The 20,528-nt window shown below is 39.6% G+C and overlaps 21 non-coding genes across 21 annotated transcripts; all 21 read right to left on the minus strand.

Moving 5' to 3' along the window:
- Positions 1 to 858: 858 nt before the first annotated feature.
- TRNAL-AAG (transfer RNA leucine (anticodon AAG)) lies at positions 859 to 941 on the minus strand. The gene has a single exon. It is a non-coding gene; the product is annotated as a tRNA-Leu (tRNA).
- Positions 942 to 1,695: 754 nt separating this feature from the next.
- Positions 1,696 to 1,778, minus strand: TRNAL-CAG (transfer RNA leucine (anticodon CAG)). The gene has a single exon. It is a non-coding gene; the product is annotated as a tRNA-Leu (tRNA).
- Positions 1,779 to 2,290: 512 nt separating this feature from the next.
- Positions 2,291 to 2,373, minus strand: TRNAL-CAG (transfer RNA leucine (anticodon CAG)). Its single transcript has one exon. It is a non-coding gene; the product is annotated as a tRNA-Leu (tRNA).
- A 754-nt stretch (positions 2,374 to 3,127) lies between these two features.
- Positions 3,128 to 3,210, minus strand: TRNAL-CAG (transfer RNA leucine (anticodon CAG)). The gene has a single exon. It is a non-coding gene; the product is annotated as a tRNA-Leu (tRNA).
- Positions 3,211 to 3,964: 754 nt separating this feature from the next.
- TRNAL-CAG (transfer RNA leucine (anticodon CAG)) lies at positions 3,965 to 4,047 on the minus strand. The gene has a single exon. It is a non-coding gene; the product is annotated as a tRNA-Leu (tRNA).
- A 512-nt stretch (positions 4,048 to 4,559) lies between these two features.
- TRNAL-AAG (transfer RNA leucine (anticodon AAG)) lies at positions 4,560 to 4,642 on the minus strand. Its single transcript has one exon. It is a non-coding gene; the product is annotated as a tRNA-Leu (tRNA).
- Positions 4,643 to 6,230: 1,588 nt separating this feature from the next.
- TRNAL-AAG (transfer RNA leucine (anticodon AAG)) lies at positions 6,231 to 6,313 on the minus strand. Its single transcript has one exon. It is a non-coding gene; the product is annotated as a tRNA-Leu (tRNA).
- Positions 6,314 to 7,067: 754 nt separating this feature from the next.
- TRNAL-CAG (transfer RNA leucine (anticodon CAG)) lies at positions 7,068 to 7,150 on the minus strand. Its single transcript has one exon. It is a non-coding gene; the product is annotated as a tRNA-Leu (tRNA).
- Positions 7,151 to 7,662: 512 nt separating this feature from the next.
- On the minus strand, positions 7,663 to 7,745 carry TRNAL-CAG (transfer RNA leucine (anticodon CAG)). The gene has a single exon. It is a non-coding gene; the product is annotated as a tRNA-Leu (tRNA).
- A 754-nt stretch (positions 7,746 to 8,499) lies between these two features.
- On the minus strand, positions 8,500 to 8,582 carry TRNAL-CAG (transfer RNA leucine (anticodon CAG)). Its single transcript has one exon. It is a non-coding gene; the product is annotated as a tRNA-Leu (tRNA).
- Positions 8,583 to 9,336: 754 nt separating this feature from the next.
- TRNAL-CAG (transfer RNA leucine (anticodon CAG)) lies at positions 9,337 to 9,419 on the minus strand. The gene has a single exon. It is a non-coding gene; the product is annotated as a tRNA-Leu (tRNA).
- A 512-nt stretch (positions 9,420 to 9,931) lies between these two features.
- Positions 9,932 to 10,014, minus strand: TRNAL-AAG (transfer RNA leucine (anticodon AAG)). The gene has a single exon. It is a non-coding gene; the product is annotated as a tRNA-Leu (tRNA).
- Positions 10,015 to 12,678: 2,664 nt separating this feature from the next.
- TRNAL-AAG (transfer RNA leucine (anticodon AAG)) lies at positions 12,679 to 12,761 on the minus strand. Its single transcript has one exon. It is a non-coding gene; the product is annotated as a tRNA-Leu (tRNA).
- Positions 12,762 to 13,515: 754 nt separating this feature from the next.
- On the minus strand, positions 13,516 to 13,598 carry TRNAL-CAG (transfer RNA leucine (anticodon CAG)). Its single transcript has one exon. It is a non-coding gene; the product is annotated as a tRNA-Leu (tRNA).
- Positions 13,599 to 14,110: 512 nt separating this feature from the next.
- On the minus strand, positions 14,111 to 14,193 carry TRNAL-CAG (transfer RNA leucine (anticodon CAG)). The gene has a single exon. It is a non-coding gene; the product is annotated as a tRNA-Leu (tRNA).
- A 754-nt stretch (positions 14,194 to 14,947) lies between these two features.
- TRNAL-CAG (transfer RNA leucine (anticodon CAG)) lies at positions 14,948 to 15,030 on the minus strand. The gene has a single exon. It is a non-coding gene; the product is annotated as a tRNA-Leu (tRNA).
- Positions 15,031 to 15,784: 754 nt separating this feature from the next.
- On the minus strand, positions 15,785 to 15,867 carry TRNAL-CAG (transfer RNA leucine (anticodon CAG)). Its single transcript has one exon. It is a non-coding gene; the product is annotated as a tRNA-Leu (tRNA).
- Positions 15,868 to 16,379: 512 nt separating this feature from the next.
- Positions 16,380 to 16,462, minus strand: TRNAL-AAG (transfer RNA leucine (anticodon AAG)). Its single transcript has one exon. It is a non-coding gene; the product is annotated as a tRNA-Leu (tRNA).
- A 1,588-nt stretch (positions 16,463 to 18,050) lies between these two features.
- On the minus strand, positions 18,051 to 18,133 carry TRNAL-CAG (transfer RNA leucine (anticodon CAG)). The gene has a single exon. It is a non-coding gene; the product is annotated as a tRNA-Leu (tRNA).
- Positions 18,134 to 18,645: 512 nt separating this feature from the next.
- On the minus strand, positions 18,646 to 18,728 carry TRNAL-AAG (transfer RNA leucine (anticodon AAG)). Its single transcript has one exon. It is a non-coding gene; the product is annotated as a tRNA-Leu (tRNA).
- Positions 18,729 to 19,240: 512 nt separating this feature from the next.
- On the minus strand, positions 19,241 to 19,323 carry TRNAL-CAG (transfer RNA leucine (anticodon CAG)). Its single transcript has one exon. It is a non-coding gene; the product is annotated as a tRNA-Leu (tRNA).
- Positions 19,324 to 20,528: the final 1,205 nt, after the last annotated feature.

Here is a 20,528-nt window from a genome sequence, read left to right on the forward strand (position 1 = left end):
ACAGTGCTGTAACAAAGAGGTCCTGAAGAACCCTTGTTCTTGCTTTAACCTGAAAATACAGAAAAACTACCCTGGGAGGTACCCAGCAGTAGTTTAGTGGAGTTCCATTCTCTATAACATTCACTCAAGTAAGCAGAGGAATCTGTATTGTCTTACATAGTTACTTAAATATGAAATAGAAAATAGAAAGATTAGTACTGTTTCTTGTCCATTTCCATCATGTAGTTATTGGTTTATGATTAATGCTGTAAAAAAGAGGTCCTGAAGAACCCTTGTTCTTGCTTTAACCTGAAAATACAGAAAAACTACCCTGGGAGGTACCCAGCAGTAGTTTAGTGGAGTTCCATTCTCTATAACATTCACTCAAGTAAGCAGAGGAATCTGTATTGTCTTACATAGTTACTTAAATATGAAATAGAAAATAGAAAGATTAGTACTGTTTCTTGTCCATTTCCATCATGTAGTTATTGGTTTATGATTAACAGTGCTGTAACAAAGAGGTCCTGAAGAACCCTTGTTCTTGCTTTAACCTGAAAATACAGAAAAACTACCCTGGGAGGTACCCAGCAGTAGTTTAGTGGAGTTCCATTCTCTATAACATTCACTCAAGTAAGCAGAGGAATCGGTATTGTCTTACATAGTTTACTTAAATATGAGTATTCAAAAGTGGGATTTAAATCCACGCCTTCACGAGAGACTGCTCGGTCATCCTATCCTACACAAATAAGAAAACTTTCAAGATTGGACGCCAAGCCAGTCATCTGAAGAGTCTAACATTTTGGGGCGTGTTTTGGCATAGTGGGTTTTTTCACTAGCGCTGTCGGAATGACATTGCAGTGTGTTTAAGAAAAGTTGTATTGTCAGAAGTGGGATTTGAACCCACGCCTCCAGGGGAGACTGCGACCTTAACGCAGCGCCTTAGACCGCTCGGCCATCCTGACTTATAGAAAAGCCAAGCCTTTCAGAAATGGAAGAAAAAACCGTCATGTTAAGGGTCCAGTTTTTGGGAATTTAAAATAGAAAGATTAGAACTGTTTCTTGTCCATTTCCATCATGTAGTTATTGGTTTATGATTAACAGTGGTGTAACAAAGAGGTCCTGAAGAACCCTTGTTCTTGCTTTAACCTGAAAATACAGAAAAACTACCCTGGGAGGTACCCAGCAGTAGTTTAGTGGAGTTCCATTCTCTATAACATTCACTCAAGTAAGCAGAGGAATCTGTATTGTCTTACATAGTTACTTAAATATGAAATAGAAAATAGAAAGATTAGTACTGTTTCTTGTCCATTTCCATCATGTAGTTATTGGTTTATGATTAACAGTGCTGTAAAAAAGAGGTCCTGAAGAACCCTTGTTCTTGCTTTAACCTGAAAATACAGAAAAACTACCCTGGGAGGTACCCAGCAGTAGTTTAGTGGAGTTCCATTCTCTATAACATTCACTCAAGTAAGCAGAGGAATCGGTATTGTCTTACATAGTTTACTTAAATATGAGTATTCAAAAGTGGGATTTAAATCCACGCCTTCACGAGAGACTGCTCGGTCATCCTATCCTACACAAATAAGAAAACTTTCAAGATTGGATGCCAAGCCAGTCATCTGAAGAGTCTAACATTTTGGGGTGTGTTTTGGCATAGTGGGTTTTTTCACTAGCGCTGTCGGAATGACATTGCAGTGTGTTTAAGAAAAGTTGTATTGTCAGAAGTGGGATTTGAACCCACGCCTCCAGGGGAGACTGCGACCTGAACGCAGCGCCTTAGACCGCTCGGCCATCCTGACTTATAGAAAAGCTAAGCCTTTCAGAAATGGAAGAAAAAACCGTCATGTTAAGGGTCCAGTTTTTGGGAATTTAAAATAGAAAGATTAGAACTGTTTCTTGTCCATTTCCATCATGTAGTTATTGGTTTATGATTAACAGTGCTGTAACAAAGAGGTCCTGAAGAACCCTTGTTCTTGCTTTAACCTGAAAATACAGAAAAACTACCCTGGGAGGTACCCAGCAGTAGTTTAGTGGAGTTCCATTCTCTATAACATTCACTCAAGTAAGCAGAGGAATCGGTATTGTCTTACATAGTTTACTTAAATATGAGTATTCAAAAGTGGGATTTAAATCCACGCCTTCACGAGAGACTGCTCGGTCATCCTATCCTACACAAATAAGAAAACTTTCAAGATTGGATGCCAAGCCAGTCATCTGAAGAGTCTAACATTTTGGGGCGTGTTTTGGCATAGTGGGTTTTTTCACTAGCGCTGTCGGAATGACATTGCAGTGTGTTTAATAAAAGTTGTATTGTCAGAAGTGGGATTTGAACCCACGCCTCCAGGGGAGACTGCGACCTGAACGCAGCGCCTTAGACCGCTCGGCCATCCTGACTTAAAGAAAAGCCAAGCCTTTCAGAAATGGAAGAAAAAACCGTCATGTTAAGGGTCCAGTTTTTGGGAATTTAAAATAGAAAGATTAGAACTGTTTCTTGTCCATTTCCATCATGTAGTTATTGGTTTATGATTAACAGTGCTGTAACAAAGAGGTCCTGAAGAACCCTTGTTCTTGCTTTAACCTGAAAATACAGAAAAACTACCCTGGGAGGTACCCAGCAGTAGTTTAGTGGAGTTCCATTCTCTATAACATTCACTCAAGTAAGCAGAGGAATCTGTATAGTCTTACATAGTTACTTAAATATGAAATAGAAAATAGAAAGATTAGTACTGTTTCTTGTCCATTTCCATCATGTAGTTATTGGTTTATGATTAACAGTGCTGTAAAAAAGAGGTCCTGAAGAACCCTTGTTCTTGCTTTAACCTGAAAATACAGAAAAACTACCCTGGGAGGTACCCAGCAGTAGTTTAGTGGAGTTCCATTCTCTATAACATTCACTCAAGTAAGCAGAGGAATCGGTATTGTCTTACATAGTTTACTTAAATATGAGTATTCAAAAGTGGGATTTAAATCCACGCCTTCACGAGAGACTGCTCGGTCATCCTATCCTACACAAATAAGAAAACTTTCAAGATTGGATGCCAAGCCAGTCATCTGAAGAGTCTAACATTTTGGGGCGTGTTTTGGCATAGTGGGTTTTTTCACTAGCGCTGTCGGAATGACATTGCAGTGTGTTTAAGAAAAGTTGTATTGTCAGAAGTGGGATTTGAACCCACGCCTCCAGGGGAGACTGCGACCTGAACGCAGCGCCTTAGACCGCTCGGCCATCCTGACTTATAGAAAAGCCAAGCCTTTCAGAAATGGAAGAAAAAACCGTCATGTTAAGGGTCCAGTTTTTGGGAATTTAAAATAGAAAGATTAGAACTGTTTCTTGTCCATTTCCATCATGTAGTTATTGGTTTATGATTAACAGTGCTGTAACAAAGAGGTCCTGAAGAACCCTTGTTCTTGCTTTAACCTGAAAATACAGAAAAACTACCCTGGGAGGTACCCAGCAGTAGTTTAGTGGAGTTCCATTCTCTATAACATTCACTCAAGTAAGCAGAGGAATCTGTATAGTCTTACATAGTTACTTAAATATGAAATAGAAAATAGAAAGATTAGTACTGTTTCTTGTCCATTTCCATCATGTAGTTATTGGTTTATGATTAACAGTGCTGTAAAAAAGAGGTCCTGAAGAACCCTTGTTCTTGCTTTAACCTGAAAATACAGAAAAACTACCCTGGGAGGTACCCAGCAGTAGTTTAGTGGAGTTCCATTCTCTATAACATTCACTCAAGTAAGCAGAGGAATCGGTATTGTCTTACATAGTTTACTTAAATATGAGTATTCAAAAGTGGGATTTAAATCCACGCCTTCACGAGAGACTGCTCGGTCATCCTATCCTACACAAATAAGAAAACTTTCAAGATTGGATGCCAAGCCAGTCATCTGAAGAGTCTAACATTTTGGGGCGTGTTTTGGCATAGTGGGTTTTTTCACTAGCGCTGTCGGAATGACATTGCAGTGTGTTTAAGAAAAGTTGTATTGTCAGAAGTGGGATTTGAACCCACGCCTCCAGGGGAGACTGCGACCTGAACGCAGCGCCTTAGACCGCTCGGCCATCCTGACTTATAGAAAAGCCAAGCCTTTCAGAAATGGAAGAAAAAACCGTCATGTTAAGGGTCCAGTTTTTGGGAATTTAAAATAGAAAGATTAGAACTGTTTCTTGTCCATTTCCATCATGTAGTTATTGGTTTATGATTAACAGTGCTGTAACAAAGAGGTCCTGAAGAACCCTTGTTCTTGCTTTAACCTGAAAATACAGAAAAACTACCCTGGGAGGTACCCAGCAGTAGTTTAGTGGAGTTCCATTCTCTATAACATTCACTCAAGTAAGCAGAGGAATCTGTATTGTCTTACATAGTTTACTTAAATATGAGTATTCAAAAGTGGGATTTAAATCCACGCCTTCACGAGAGACTGCTCGGTCATCCTATCCTACACAAATAAGAAAACTTTCAAGATTGGATGCCAAGCCAGTCATCTGAAGAGTCTAACATTTTGGGGTGTGTTTTGGCATAGTGGGTTTTTTCACTAGCGCTGTCGGAATGACATTGCAGTGTGTTTAAGAAAAGTTGTATTGTCAGAAGTGGGATTTGAACCCACGCCTCCAGGGGAGACTGCGACCTTAACGCAGCGCCTTAGACCGCTCGGCCATCCTGACTTATAGAAAAGCCAAGCCTTTCAGATATGGAAGAAAAAACCGTCATGTTAAGGGTCCAGTTTTTGGGAATTTAAAATAGAAAGATTAGAACTGTTTCTTGTCCATTTCCATCATGTAGTTATTGGTTTATGATTAACAGTGCTGTAACAAAGAGGTCCTGAAGAACCCTTGTTCTTGCTTTAACCTGAAAATACAGAAAAACTACCCTGGGAGGTACCCAGCAGTAGTTTAGTGGAGTTCCATTCTCTAGAACATTCACTCAAGTAAGCAGAGGAATCTGTATTGTCTTACATAGTTTACTTAAATATGAGTATTCAAAAGTGGGATTTAAATCCACGCCTTCACGAGAGACTGCTCGGTCATCCTATCCTACACAAATAAGAAAACTTTCAAGATTGGATGCCAAGCCAGTCATCTGAAGAGTCTAACATTTTGGGGTGGGTTTTGGCATAGTGGGTTTTTTCACTAGCGCTGTCGGAATGACATTGCAGAGTGTTTAAGAAAAGTTGTATTGTCAGAAGTGGGATTTGAACCCACGCCTCCAGGGGAGGCTGTGACCTTAACGCAGCGCCTTAGACCGCTCGGCCATCCTGACTTATAGAAAAGCCAAGCCTTTCAGATATGGAAGAAAAAACCGTCATGTTAAGGGTCCAGTTTTTGGGAATTTAAAATAGAAAGATTAGAACTGTTTCTTGTCCATTTCCATCATGTAGTTATTGGTTTATGATTAACAGTGCTGTAACAAAGAGGTCCTGAAGAACCCTTGTTCTTGCTTTAACCTGAAAATACAGAAAAACTACCCTGGGAGGTACCCAGCAGTAGTTTAGTGGAGTTCCATTCTCTATAACATTCACTCAAGTAAGCAGAGGAATCTGTATTGTCTTACATAGTTACTTAAATATGAAATAGAAAATAGAAAGATTAGTACTGTTTCTTGTCCATTTCCATCATGTAGTTATTGGTTTATGATTAATGCTGTAAAAAAGAGGTCCTGAAGAACCCTTGTTCTTGCTTTAACCTGAAAATACAGAAAAACTACCCTGGGAGGTACCCAGCAGTAGTTTAGTGGAGTTCCATTCTCTATAACATTCACTCAAGTAAGCAGAGGAATCTGTATTGTCTTACATAGTTACTTAAATATGAAATAGAAAATAGAAAGATTAGTACTGTTTCTTGTCCATTTCCATCATGTAGTTATTGGTTTATGATTAACAGTGCTGTAACAAAGAGGTCCTGAAGAACCCTTGTTCTTGCTTTAACCTGAAAATACAGAAAAACTACCCTGGGAGGTACCCAGCAGTAGTTTAGTGGAGTTCCATTCTCTATAACATTCACTCAAGTAAGCAGAGGAATCGGTATTGTCTTACATAGTTTACTTAAATATGAGTATTCAAAAGTGGGATTTAAATCCACGCCTTCACGAGAGACTGCTCGGTCATCCTATCCTACACAAATAAGAAAACTTTCAAGATTGGACGCCAAGCCAGTCATCTGAAGAGTCTAACATTTTGGGGCGTGTTTTGGCATAGTGGGTTTTTTCACTAGCGCTGTCGGAATGACATTGCAGTGTGTTTAAGAAAAGTTGTATTGTCAGAAGTGGGATTTGAACCCACGCCTCCAGGGGAGACTGCGACCTTAACGCAGCGCCTTAGACCGCTCGGCCATCCTGACTTATAGAAAAGCCAAGCCTTTCAGAAATGGAAGAAAAAACCGTCATGTTAAGGGTCCAGTTTTTGGGAATTTAAAATAGAAAGATTAGAACTGTTTCTTGTCCATTTCCATCATGTAGTTATTGGTTTATGATTAACAGTGGTGTAACAAAGAGGTCCTGAAGAACCCTTGTTCTTGCTTTAACCTGAAAATACAGAAAAACTACCCTGGGAGGTACCCAGCAGTAGTTTAGTGGAGTTCCATTCTCTATAACATTCACTCAAGTAAGCAGAGGAATCTGTATTGTCTTACATAGTTACTTAAATATGAAATAGAAAATAGAAAGATTAGTACTGTTTCTTGTCCATTTCCATCATGTAGTTATTGGTTTATGATTAACAGTGCTGTAAAAAAGAGGTCCTGAAGAACCCTTGTTCTTGCTTTAACCTGAAAATACAGAAAAACTACCCTGGGAGGTACCCAGCAGTAGTTTAGTGGAGTTCCATTCTCTATAACATTCACTCAAGTAAGCAGAGGAATCGGTATTGTCTTACATAGTTTACTTAAATATGAGTATTCAAAAGTGGGATTTAAATCCACGCCTTCACGAGAGACTGCTCGGTCATCCTATCCTACACAAATAAGAAAACTTTCAAGATTGGATGCCAAGCCAGTCATCTGAAGAGTCTAACATTTTGGGGTGTGTTTTGGCATAGTGGGTTTTTTCACTAGCGCTGTCGGAATGACATTGCAGTGTGTTTAAGAAAAGTTGTATTGTCAGAAGTGGGATTTGAACCCACGCCTCCAGGGGAGACTGCGACCTGAACGCAGCGCCTTAGACCGCTCGGCCATCCTGACTTATAGAAAAGCTAAGCCTTTCAGAAATGGAAGAAAAAACCGTCATGTTAAGGGTCCAGTTTTTGGGAATTTAAAATAGAAAGATTAGAACTGTTTCTTGTCCATTTCCATCATGTAGTTATTGGTTTATGATTAACAGTGCTGTAACAAAGAGGTCCTGAAGAACCCTTGTTCTTGCTTTAACCTGAAAATACAGAAAAACTACCCTGGGAGGTACCCAGCAGTAGTTTAGTGGAGTTCCATTCTCTATAACATTCACTCAAGTAAGCAGAGGAATCGGTATTGTCTTACATAGTTTACTTAAATATGAGTATTCAAAAGTGGGATTTAAATCCACGCCTTCACGAGAGACTGCTCGGTCATCCTATCCTACACAAATAAGAAAACTTTCAAGATTGGATGCCAAGCCAGTCATCTGAAGAGTCTAACATTTTGGGGCGTGTTTTGGCATAGTGGGTTTTTTCACTAGCGCTGTCGGAATGACATTGCAGTGTGTTTAATAAAAGTTGTATTGTCAGAAGTGGGATTTGAACCCACGCCTCCAGGGGAGACTGCGACCTGAACGCAGCGCCTTAGACCGCTCGGCCATCCTGACTTAAAGAAAAGCCAAGCCTTTCAGAAATGGAAGAAAAAACCGTCATGTTAAGGGTCCAGTTTTTGGGAATTTAAAATAGAAAGATTAGAACTGTTTCTTGTCCATTTCCATCATGTAGTTATTGGTTTATGATTAACAGTGCTGTAACAAAGAGGTCCTGAAGAACCCTTGTTCTTGCTTTAACCTGAAAATACAGAAAAACTACCCTGGGAGGTACCCAGCAGTAGTTTAGTGGAGTTCCATTCTCTATAACATTCACTCAAGTAAGCAGAGGAATCTGTATAGTCTTACATAGTTACTTAAATATGAAATAGAAAATAGAAAGATTAGTACTGTTTCTTGTCCATTTCCATCATGTAGTTATTGGTTTATGATTAACAGTGCTGTAAAAAAGAGGTCCTGAAGAACCCTTGTTCTTGCTTTAACCTGAAAATACAGAAAAACTACCCTGGGAGGTACCCAGCAGTAGTTTAGTGGAGTTCCATTCTCTATAACATTCACTCAAGTAAGCAGAGGAATCGGTATTGTCTTACATAGTTTACTTAAATATGAGTATTCAAAAGTGGGATTTAAATCCACGCCTTCACGAGAGACTGCTCGGTCATCCTATCCTACACAAATAAGAAAACTTTCAAGATTGGATGCCAAGCCAGTCATCTGAAGAGTCTAACATTTTGGGGCGTGTTTTGGCATAGTGGGTTTTTTCACTAGCGCTGTCGGAATGACATTGCAGTGTGTTTAAGAAAAGTTGTATTGTCAGAAGTGGGATTTGAACCCACGCCTCCAGGGGAGACTGCGACCTGAACGCAGCGCCTTAGACCGCTCGGCCATCCTGACTTATAGAAAAGCCAAGCCTTTCAGAAATGGAAGAAAAAACCGTCATGTTAAGGGTCCAGTTTTTGGGAATTTAAAATAGAAAGATTAGAACTGTTTCTTGTCCATTTCCATCATGTAGTTATTGGTTTATGATTAACAGTGCTGTAACAAAGAGGTCCTGAAGAACCCTTGTTCTTGCTTTAACCTGAAAATACAGAAAAACTACCCTGGGAGGTACCCAGCAGTAGTTTAGTGGAGTTCCATTCTCTATAACATTCACTCAAGTAAGCAGAGGAATCTGTATAGTCTTACATAGTTACTTAAATATGAAATAGAAAATAGAAAGATTAGTACTGTTTCTTGTCCATTTCCATCATGTAGTTATTGGTTTATGATTAACAGTGCTGTAAAAAAGAGGTCCTGAAGAACCCTTGTTCTTGCTTTAACCTGAAAATACAGAAAAACTACCCTGGGAGGTACCCAGCAGTAGTTTAGTGGAGTTCCATTCTCTATAACATTCACTCAAGTAAGCAGAGGAATCGGTATTGTCTTACATAGTTTACTTAAATATGAGTATTCAAAAGTGGGATTTAAATCCACGCCTTCACGAGAGACTGCTCGGTCATCCTATCCTACACAAATAAGAAAACTTTCAAGATTGGATGCCAAGCCAGTCATCTGAAGAGTCTAACATTTTGGGGCGTGTTTTGGCATAGTGGGTTTTTTCACTAGCGCTGTCGGAATGACATTGCAGTGTGTTTAAGAAAAGTTGTATTGTCAGAAGTGGGATTTGAACCCACGCCTCCAGGGGAGACTGCGACCTGAACGCAGCGCCTTAGACCGCTCGGCCATCCTGACTTATAGAAAAGCCAAGCCTTTCAGAAATGGAAGAAAAAACCGTCATGTTAAGGGTCCAGTTTTTGGGAATTTAAAATAGAAAGATTAGAACTGTTTCTTGTCCATTTCCATCATGTAGTTATTGGTTTATGATTAACAGTGCTGTAACAAAGAGGTCCTGAAGAACCCTTGTTCTTGCTTTAACCTGAAAATACAGAAAAACTACCCTGGGAGGTACCCAGCAGTAGTTTAGTGGAGTTCCATTCTCTATAACATTCACTCAAGTAAGCAGAGGAATCTGTATTGTCTTACATAGTTTACTTAAATATGAGTATTCAAAAGTGGGATTTAAATCCACGCCTTCACGAGAGACTGCTCGGTCATCCTATCCTACACAAATAAGAAAACTTTCAAGATTGGATGCCAAGCCAGTCATCTGAAGAGTCTAACATTTTGGGGTGTGTTTTGGCATAGTGGGTTTTTTCACTAGCGCTGTCGGAATGACATTGCAGTGTGTTTAAGAAAAGTTGTATTGTCAGAAGTGGGATTTGAACCCACGCCTCCAGGGGAGACTGCGACCTTAACGCAGCGCCTTAGACCGCTCGGCCATCCTGACTTATAGAAAAGCCAAGCCTTTCAGATATGGAAGAAAAAACCGTCATGTTAAGGGTCCAGTTTTTGGGAATTTAAAATAGAAAGATTAGAACTGTTTCTTGTCCATTTCCATCATGTAGTTATTGGTTTATGATTAACAGTGCTGTAACAAAGAGGTCCTGAAGAACCCTTGTTCTTGCTTTAACCTGAAAATACAGAAAAACTACCCTGGGAGGTACCCAGCAGTAGTTTAGTGGAGTTCCATTCTCTATAACATTCACTCAAGTAAGCAGAGGAATCTGTATTGTCTTACATAGTTTACTTAAATATGAGTATTCAAAAGTGGGATTTAAATCCACGCCTTCACGAGAGACTGCTCGGTCATCCTATCCTACACAAATAAGAAAACTTTCAAGATTGGATGCCAAGCCAGTCATCTGAAGAGTCTAACATTTTGGGGTGTGTTTTGGCATAGTGGGTTTTTTCACTAGCGCTGTCGGAATGACATTGCAGAGTGTTTAAGAAAAGTTGTATTGTCAGAAGTGGGATTTGAACCCACGCCTCCAGGGGAGGCTGTGACCTTAACGCAGCGCCTTAGACCGCTCGGCCATCCTGACTTATAGAAAAGCCAAGCCTTTCAGATATGGAAGAAAAAACCGTCATGTTAAGGGTCCAGTTTTTGGGAATTTAAAATAGAAAGATTAGAACTGTTTCTTGTCCATTTCCATCATGTAGTTATTGGTTTATGATTAACAGTGCTGTAACAAAGAGGTCCTGAAGAACCCTTGTTCTTGCTTTAACCTGAAAATACAGAAAAACTACCCTGGGAGGTACCCAGCAGTAGTTTAGTGGAGTTCCATTCTCTATAACATTCACTCAAGTAAGCAGAGGAATCTGTATTGTCTTACATAGTTACTTAAATATGAAATAGAAAATAGAAAGATTAGTACTGTTTCTTGTCCATTTCCATCATGTAGTTATTGGTTTATGATTAATGCTGTAAAAAAGAGGTCCTGAAGAACCCTTGTTCTTGCTTTAACCTGAAAATACAGAAAAACTACCCTGGGAGGTACCCAGCAGTAGTTTAGTGGAGTTCCATTCTCTATAACATTCACTCAAGTAAGCAGAGGAATCTGTATTGTCTTACATAGTTACTTAAATATGAAATAGAAAATAGAAAGATTAGTACTGTTTCTTGTCCATTTCCATCATGTAGTTATTGGTTTATGATTAACAGTGCTGTAACAAAGAGGTTCTGAAGAACCCTTGTTCTTGCTTTAACCTGAAAATACAGAAAAACTACCCTGGGAGGTACCCAGCAGTAGTTTAGTGGAGTTCCATTCTCTATAACATTCACTCAAGTAAGCAGAGGAATCGGTATTGTCTTACATAGTTTACTTAAATATGAGTATTCAAAAGTGGGATTTAAATCCACGCCTTCACGAGAGACTGCTCGGTCATCCTATCCTACACAAATAAGAAAACTTTCAAGATTGGACGCCAAGCCAGTCATCTGAAGAGTCTAACATTTTGGGGCGTGTTTTGGCATAGTGGGTTTTTTCACTAGCGCTGTCGGAATGACATTGCAGAGTGTTTAAGAAAAGTTGTATTGTCAGAAGTGGGATTTGAACCCACGCCTCCAGGGGAGGCTGTGACCTTAACGCAGCGCCTTAGACCGCTCGGCCATCCTGACTTATAGAAAAGCCAAGCCTTTCAGATATGGAAGAAAAAACCGTCATGTTAAGGGTCCAGTTTTTGGGAATTTAAAATAGAAAGATTAGAACTGTTTCTTGTCCATTTCCATCATGTAGTTATTGGTTTATGATTAACAGTGCTGTAACAAAGAGGTCCTGAAGAACCCTTGTTCTTGCTTTAACCTGAAAATACAGAAAAACTACCCTGGGAGGTACCCAGCAGTAGTTTAGTGGAGTTCCATTCTCTATAACATTCACTCAAGTAAGCAGAGGAATCTGTATTGTCTTACATAGTTACTTAAATATGAAATAGAAAATAGAAAGATTAGTACTGTTTCTTGTCCATTTCCATCATGTAGTTATTGGTTTATGATTAATGCTGTAAAAAAGAGGTCCTGAAGAACCCTTGTTCTTGCTTTAACCTGAAAATACAGAAAAACTACCCTGGGAGGTACCCAGCAGTAGTTTAGTGGAGTTCCATTCTCTATAACATTCACTCAAGTAAGCAGAGGAATCTGTATTGTCTTACATAGTTACTTAAATATGAAATAGAAAATAGAAAGATTAGTACTGTTTCTTGTCCATTTCCATCATGTAGTTATTGGTTTATGATTAACAGTGCTGTAACAAAGAGGTCCTGAAGAACCCTTGTTCTTGCTTTAACCTGAAAATACAGAAAAACTACCCTGGGAGGTACCCAGCAGTAGTTTAGTGGAGTTCCATTCTCTATAACATTCACTCAAGTAAGCAGAGGAATCGGTATTGTCTTACATAGTTTACTTAAATATGAGTATTCAAAAGTGGGATTTAAATCCACGCCTTCACGAGAGACTGCTCGGTCATCCTATCCTACACAAATAAGAAAACTTTCAAGATTGGACGCCAAGCCAGTCATCTGAAGAGTCTAACATTTTGGGGCGTGTTTTGGCATAGTGGGTTTTTTCACTAGCGCTGTCGGAATGACATTGCAGTGTGTTTAAGAAAAGTTGTATTGTCAGAAGTGGGATTTGAACCCACGCCTCCAGGGGAGACTGCGACCTTAACGCAGCGCCTTAGACCGCTCGGCCATCCTGACTTATAGAAAAGCCAAGCCTTTCAGAAATGGAAGAAAAAACCGTCATGTTAAGGGTCCAGTTTTTGGGAATTTAAAATAGAAAGATTAGAACTGTTTCTTGTCCATTTCCATCATGTAGTTATTGGTTTATGATTAACAGTGGTGTAACAAAGAGGTCCTGAAGAACCCTTGTTCTTGCTTTAACCTGAAAATACAGAAAAACTACCCTGGGAGGTACCCAGCAGTAGTTTAGTGGAGTTCCATTCTCTATAACATTCACTCAAGTAAGCAGAGGAATCTGTATTGTCTTACATAGTTACTTAAATATGAAATAGAAAATAGAAAGATTAGTACTGTTTCTTGTCCATTTCCATCATGTAGTTATTGGTTTATGATTAACAGTGCTGTAAAAAAGAGGTCCTGAAGAACCCTTGTTCTTGCTTTAACCTGAAAATACAGAAAAACTACCCTGGGAGGTACCCAGCAGTAGTTTAGTGGAGTTCCATTCTCTATAACATTCACTCAAGTAAGCAGAGGAATCGGTATTGTCTTACATAGTTTACTTAAATATGAGTATTCAAAAGTGGGATTTAAATCCACGCCTTCACGAGAGACTGCTCGGTCATCCTATCCTACACAAATAAGAAAACTTTCAAGATTGGATGCCAAGCCAGTCATCTGAAGAGTCTAACATTTTGGGGTGTGTTTTGGCATAGTGGGTTTTTTCACTAGCGCTGTCGGAATGACATTGCAGTGTGTTTAAGAAAAGTTGTATTGTCAGAAGTGGGATTTGAACCCACGCCTCCAGGGGAGACTGCGACCTGAACGCAGCGCCTTAGACCGCTCGGCCATCCTGACTTATAGAAAAGCTAAGCCTTTCAGAAATGGAAGAAAAAACCGTCATGTTAAGGGTCCAGTTTTTGGGAATTTAAAATAGAAAGATTAGAACTGTTTCTTGTCCATTTCCATCATGTAGTTATTGGTTTATGATTAACAGTGCTGTAACAAAGAGGTCCTGAAGAACCCTTGTTCTTGCTTTAACCTGAAAATACAGAAAAACTACCCTGGGAGGTACCCAGCAGTAGTTTAGTGGAGTTCCATTCTCTATAACATTCACTCAAGTAAGCAGAGGAATCGGTATTGTCTTACATAGTTTACTTAAATATGAGTATTCAAAAGTGGGATTTAAATCCACGCCTTCACGAGAGACTGCTCGGTCATCCTATCCTACACAAATAAGAAAACTTTCAAGATTGGATGCCAAGCCAGTCATCTGAAGAGTCTAACATTTTGGGGCGTGTTTTGGCATAGTGGGTTTTTTCACTAGCGCTGTCGGAATGACATTGCAGTGTGTTTAATAAAAGTTGTATTGTCAGAAGTGGGATTTGAACCCACGCCTCCAGGGGAGACTGCGACCTGAACGCAGCGCCTTAGACCGCTCGGCCATCCTGACTTAAAGAAAAGCCAAGCCTTTCAGAAATGGAAGAAAAAACCGTCATGTTAAGGGTCCAGTTTTTGGGAATTTAAAATAGAAAGATTAGAACTGTTTCTTGTCCATTTCCATCATGTAGTTATTGGTTTATGATTAACAGTGCTGTAACAAAGAGGTCCTGAAGAACCCTTGTTCTTGCTTTAACCTGAAAATACAGAAAAACTACCCTGGGAGGTACCCAGCAGTAGTTTAGTGGAGTTCCATTCTCTATAACATTCACTCAAGTAAGCAGAGGAATCTGTATAGTCTTACATAGTTACTTAAATATGAAATAGAAAATAGAAAGATTAGTACTGTTTCTTGTCCATTTCCATCATGTAGTTATTGGTTTATGATTAACAGTGCTGTAAAAAAGAGGTCCTGAAGAACCCTTGTTCTTGCTTTAACCTGAAAATACAGAAAAACTACCCTGGGAGGTACCCAGCAGTAGTTTAGTGGAGTTCCATTCTCTATAACATTCACTCAAGTAAGCAGAGGAATCGGTATTGTCTTACATAGTTTACTTAAATATGAGTATTCAAAAGTGGGATTTAAATCCACGCCTTCACGAGAGACTGCTCGGTCATCCTATCCTACACAAATAAGAAAACTTTCAAGATTGGATGCCAAGCCAGTCATCTGAAGAGTCTAACATTTTGGGGCGTGTTTTGGCATAGTGGGTTTTTTCACTAGCGCTGTCGGAATGACATTGCAGTGTGTTTAAGAAAAGTTGTATTGTCAGAAGTGGGATTTGAACCCACGCCTCCAGGGGAGACTGCGACCTGAACGCAGCGCCTTAGACCGCTCGGCCATCCTGACTTATAGAAAAGCCAAGCCTTTCAGAAATGGAAGAAAAAACCGTCATGTTAAGGGTCCAGTTTTTGGGAATTTAAAATAGAAAGATTAGAACTGTTTCTTGTCCATTTCCATCATGTAGTTATTGGTTTATGATTAACAGTGCTGTAACAAAGAGGTCCTGAAGAACCCTTGTTCTTGCTTTAACCTGAAAATACAGAAAAACTACCCTGGGAGGTACCCAGCAGTAGTTTAGTGGAGTTCCATTCTCTATAACATTCACTCAAGTAAGCAGAGGAATCTGTATAGTCTTACATAGTTACTTAAATATGAAATAGAAAATAGAAAGATTAGTACTGTTTCTTGTCCATTTCCATCATGTAGTTATTGGTTTATGATTAACAGTGCTGTAAAAAAGAGGTCCTGAAGAACCCTTGTTCTTGCTTTAACCTGAAAATACAGAAAAACTACCCTGGGAGGTACCCAGCAGTAGTTTAGTGGAGTTCCATTCTCTATAACATTCACTCAAGTAAGCAGAGGAATCGGTATTGTCTTACATAGTTTACTTAAATATGAGTATTCAAAAGTGGGATTTAAATCCACGCCTTCACGAGAGACTGCTCGGTCATCCTATCCTACACAAATAAGAAAACTTTCAAGATTGGATGCCAAGCCAGTCATCTGAAGAGTCTAACATTTTGGGGCGTGTTTTGGCATAGTGGGTTTTTTCACTAGCGCTGTCGGAATGACATTGCAGTGTGTTTAAGAAAAGTTGTATTGTCAGAAGTGGGATTTGAACCCACGCCTCCAGGGGAGACTGCGACCTGAACGCAGCGCCTTAGACCGCTCGGCCATCCTGACTTATAGAAAAGCCAAGCCTTTCAGAAATGGAAGAAAAAACCGTCATGTTAAGGGTCCAGTTTTTGGGAATTTAAAATAGAAAGATTAGAACTGTTTCTTGTCCATTTCCATCATGTAGTTATTGGTTTATGATTAACAGTGCTGTAACAAAGAGGTCCTGAAGAACCCTTGTTCTTGCTTTAACCTGAAAATACAGAAAAACTACCCTGGGAGGTACCCAGCAGTAGTTTAGTGGAGTTCCATTCTCTATAACATTCACTCAAGTAAGCAGAGGAATCTGTATTGTCTTACATAGTTTACTTAAATATGAGTATTCAAAAGTGGGATTTAAATCCACGCCTTCACGAGAGACTGCTCGGTCATCCTATCCTACACAAATAAGAAAACTTTCAAGATTGGATGCCAAGCCAGTCATCTGAAGAGTCTAACATTTTGGGGTGTGTTTTGGCATAGTGGGTTTTTTCACTAGCGCTGTCGGAATGACATTGCAGTGTGTTTAAGAAAAGTTGTATTGTCAGAAGTGGGATTTGAACCCACGCCTCCAGGGGAGACTGCGACCTTAACGCAGCGCCTTAGACCGCTCGGCCATCCTGACTTATAGAAAAGCCAAGCCTTTCAGATATGGAAGAAAAAACCGTCATGTTAAGGGTCCAGTTTTTGGGAATTTAAAATAGAAAGATTAGAACTGTTTCTTGTCCATTTCCATCATGTAGTTATTGGTTTATGATTAACAGTGCTGTAACAAAGAGGTCCTGAAGAACCCTTGTTCTTGCTTTAACCTGAAAATACAGAAAAACTACCCTGGGAGGTACCCAGCAGTAGTTTAGTGGAGTTCCATTCTCTATAACATTCACTCAAGTAAGCAGAGGAATCTGTATTGTCTTACATAGTTTACTTAAATATGAGTATTCAAAAGTGGGATTTAAATCCACGCCTTCACGAGAGACTGCTCGGTCATCCTATCCTACACAAATAAGAAAACTTTCAAGATTGGATGCCAAGCCAGTCATCTGAAGAGTCTAACATTTTGGGGTGTGTTTTGGCATAGTGGGTTTTTTCACTAGCGCTGTCGGAATGACATTGCAGAGTGTTTAAGAAAAGTTGTATTGTCAGAAGTGGGATTTGAACCCACGCCTCCAGGGGAGGCTGTGACCTTAACGCAGCGCCTTAGACCGCTCGGCCATCCTGACTTATAGAAAAGCCAAGCCTTTCAGATATGGAAGAAAAAACCGTCATGTTAAGGGTCCAGTTTTTGGGAATTTAAAATAGAAAGATTAGAACTGTTTCTTGTCCATTTCCATCATGTAGTTATTGGTTTATGATTAACAGTGCTGTAACAAAGAGGTCCTGAAGAACCCTTGTTCTTGCTTTAACCTGAAAATACAGAAAAACTACCCTGGGAGGTACCCAGCAGTAGTTTAGTGGAGTTCCATTCTCTATAACATTCACTCAAGTAAGCAGAGGAATCTGTATTGTCTTACATAGTTACTTAAATATGAAATAGAAAATAGAAAGATTAGTACTGTTTCTTGTCCATTTCCATCATGTAGTTATTGGTTTATGATTAATGCTGTAAAAAAGAGGTCCTGAAGAACCCTTGTTCTTGCTTTAACCTGAAAATACAGAAAAACTACCCTGGGAGGTACCCAGCAGTAGTTTAGTGGAGTTCCATTCTCTATAACATTCACTCAAGTAAGCAGAGGAATCTGTATTGTCTTACATAGTTACTTAAATATGAAATAGAAAATAGAAAGATTAGTACTGTTTCTTGTCCATTTCCATCATGTAGTTATTGGTTTATGATTAACAGTGCTGTAACAAAGAGGTTCTGAAGAACCCTTGTTCTTGCTTTAACCTGAAAATACAGAAAAACTACCCTGGGAGGTACCCAGCAGTAGTTTAGTGGAGTTCCATTCTCTATAACATTCACTCAAGTAAGCAGAGGAATCGGTATTGTCTTACATAGTTTACTTAAATATGAGTATTCAAAAGTGGGATTTAAATCCACGCCTTCACGAGAGACTGCTCGGTCATCCTATCCTACACAAATAAGAAAACTTTCAAGATTGGACGCCAAGCCAGTCATCTGAAGAGTCTAACATTTTGGGGCGTGTTTTGGCATAGTGGGTTTTTTCACTAGCGCTGTCGGAATGACATTGCAGTGTGTTTAAGAAAAGTTGTATTGTCAGAAGTGGGATTTGAACCCACGCCTCCAGGGGAGACTGCGACCTGAACGCAGCGCCTTAGACCGCTCGGCCATCCTGACTTATAGAAAAGCCAAGCCTTTCAGAAATGGAAGAAAAAACCGTCATGTTAAGGGTCCAGTTTTTGGGAATTTAAAATAGAAAGATTAGAACTGTTTCTTGTCCATTTCCATCATGTAGTTATTGGTTTATGATTAACAGTGCTGTAACAAAGAGGTCCTGAAGAACCCTTGTTCTTGCTTTAACCTGAAAATACAGAAAAACTACCCTGGGAGGTACCCAGCAGTAGTTTAGTGGAGTTCCATTCTCTATAACATTCACTCAAGTAAGCAGAGGAATCGGTATTGTCTTACATAGTTTACTTAAATATGAGTATTCAAAAGTGGGATTTAAATCCACGCCTTCACGAGAGACTGCTCGGTCATCCTATCCTACACAAATAAGAAAACTTTCAAGATTGGACGCCAAGCCAGTCATCTGAAGAGTCTAACATTTTGGGGCGTGTTTTGGCATAGTGGGTTTTTTCACTAGCGCTGTCGGAATGACATTGCAGTGTGTTTAAGAAAAGTTGTATTGTCAGAAGTGGGATTTGAACCCACGCCTCCAGGGGAGACTGCGACCTTAACGCAGCGCCTTAGACCGCTCGGCCATCCTGACTTATAGAAAAGCCAAGCCTTTCAGAAATGGAAGAAAAAACCGTCATGTTAAGGGTCCAGTTTTTGGGAATTTAAAATAGAAAGATTAGAACTGTTTCTTGTCCATTTCCATCATGTAGTTATTGGTTTATGATTAACAGTGCTGTAACAAAGAGGTCCTGAAGAACCCTTGTTCTTGCTTTAACCTGAAAATACAGAAAAACTACCCTGGGAGGTACCCAGCAGTAGTTTAGTGGAGTTCCATTCTCTATAACATTCACTCAAGTAAGCAGAGGAATCTGTATTGTCTTACATAGTTTACTTAAATATGAGTATTCAAAAGTGGGATTTAAATCCACGCCTTCACGAGAGACTGCTCGGTCATCCTATCCTACACAAATAAGAAAACTTTCAAGATTGGATGCCAAGCCAGTCATCTGAAGAGTCTAACATTTTGGGGTGTGTTTTGGCATAGTGGGTTTTTTCACTAGCGCTGTCGGAATGACATTGCAGTGTGTTTAAGAAAAGTTGTATTGTCAGAAGTGGGATTTGAACCCACGACTCCAGGGGAGACTGCGACCTGAACGCAGCGCCTTAGACCGCTCGGCCATCCTGACTTATAGAAAAGCCAAGCCTTTCAGAAATGGAAGAAAAAACCGTCATGTTAAGGGTCCAGTTTTTGGGAATTTAAAATAGAAAGATTAGAACTGTTTCTTGTCCATTTCCATCATGTAGTTATTGGTTTATGATTAACAGTGCTGTAACAAAGAGGTCCTGAAGAACCCTTGTTCTTGCTTTAACCTGAAAATACAGAAAAACTACCCTGGGAGGTACCCAGCAGTAGTTTAGTGGAGTTCCATTCTCTAGAACATTCACTCAAGTAAGCAGAGGAATCTGTATTGTCTTACATAGTTTACTTAAATATGAGTATTCAAAAGTGGGATTTAAATCCACGCCTTCACGAGAGACTGCTCGGTCATCCTATCCTACACAAATAAGAAAACTTTCAAGATTGGATGCCAAGCCAGTCATCTGAAGAGTCTAACATTTTGGGGTGTGTTTTGGCATAGTGGGTTTTTTCACTAGCGCTGTCGGAATGACATTGCAGAGTGTTTAAGAAAAGTTGTATTGTCAGAAGTGGGATTTGAACCCACGCCTCCAGGGGAGGCTGTGACCTTAACGCAGCGCCTTAGACCGCTCGGCCATCCTGACTTATAGAAAAGCCAAGCCTTTCAGATATGGAAGAAAAAACCGTCATGTTAAGGGTCCAGTTTTTGGGAATTTAAAATAGAAAGATTAGAACTGTTTCTTGTCCATTTCCATCATGTAGTTATTGGTTTATGATTAACAGTGCTGTAACAAAGAGGTCCTGAAGAACCCTTGTTCTTGCTTTAACCTGAAAATACAGAAAAACTACCCTGGGAGGTACCCAGCAGTAGTTTAGTGGAGTTCCATTCTCTATAACATTCACTCAAGTAAGCAGAGGAATCTGTATTGTCTTACATAGTTACTTAAATATGAAATAGAAAATAGAAAGATTAGTACTGTTTCTTGTCCATTTCCATCATGTAGTTATTGGTTTATGATTAATGCTGTAAAAAAGAGGTCCTGAAGAACCCTTGTTCTTGCTTTAACCTGAAAATACAGAAAAACTACCCTGGGAGGTACCCAGCAGTAGTTTAGTGGAGTTCCATTCTCTATAACATTCACTCAAGTAAGCAGAGGAATCTGTATTGTCTTACATAGTTACTTAAATATGAAATAGAAAATAGAAAGATTAGTACTGTTTCTTGTCCATTTCCATCATGTAGTTATTGGTTTA

Source organism: Rhinoderma darwinii, chromosome 3 (assembly GCF_050947455.1).
Source record: "Rhinoderma darwinii isolate aRhiDar2 chromosome 3, aRhiDar2.hap1, whole genome shotgun sequence".
Lineage (NCBI taxonomy): Eukaryota > Metazoa > Chordata > Amphibia > Anura > Rhinodermatidae > Rhinoderma > Rhinoderma darwinii.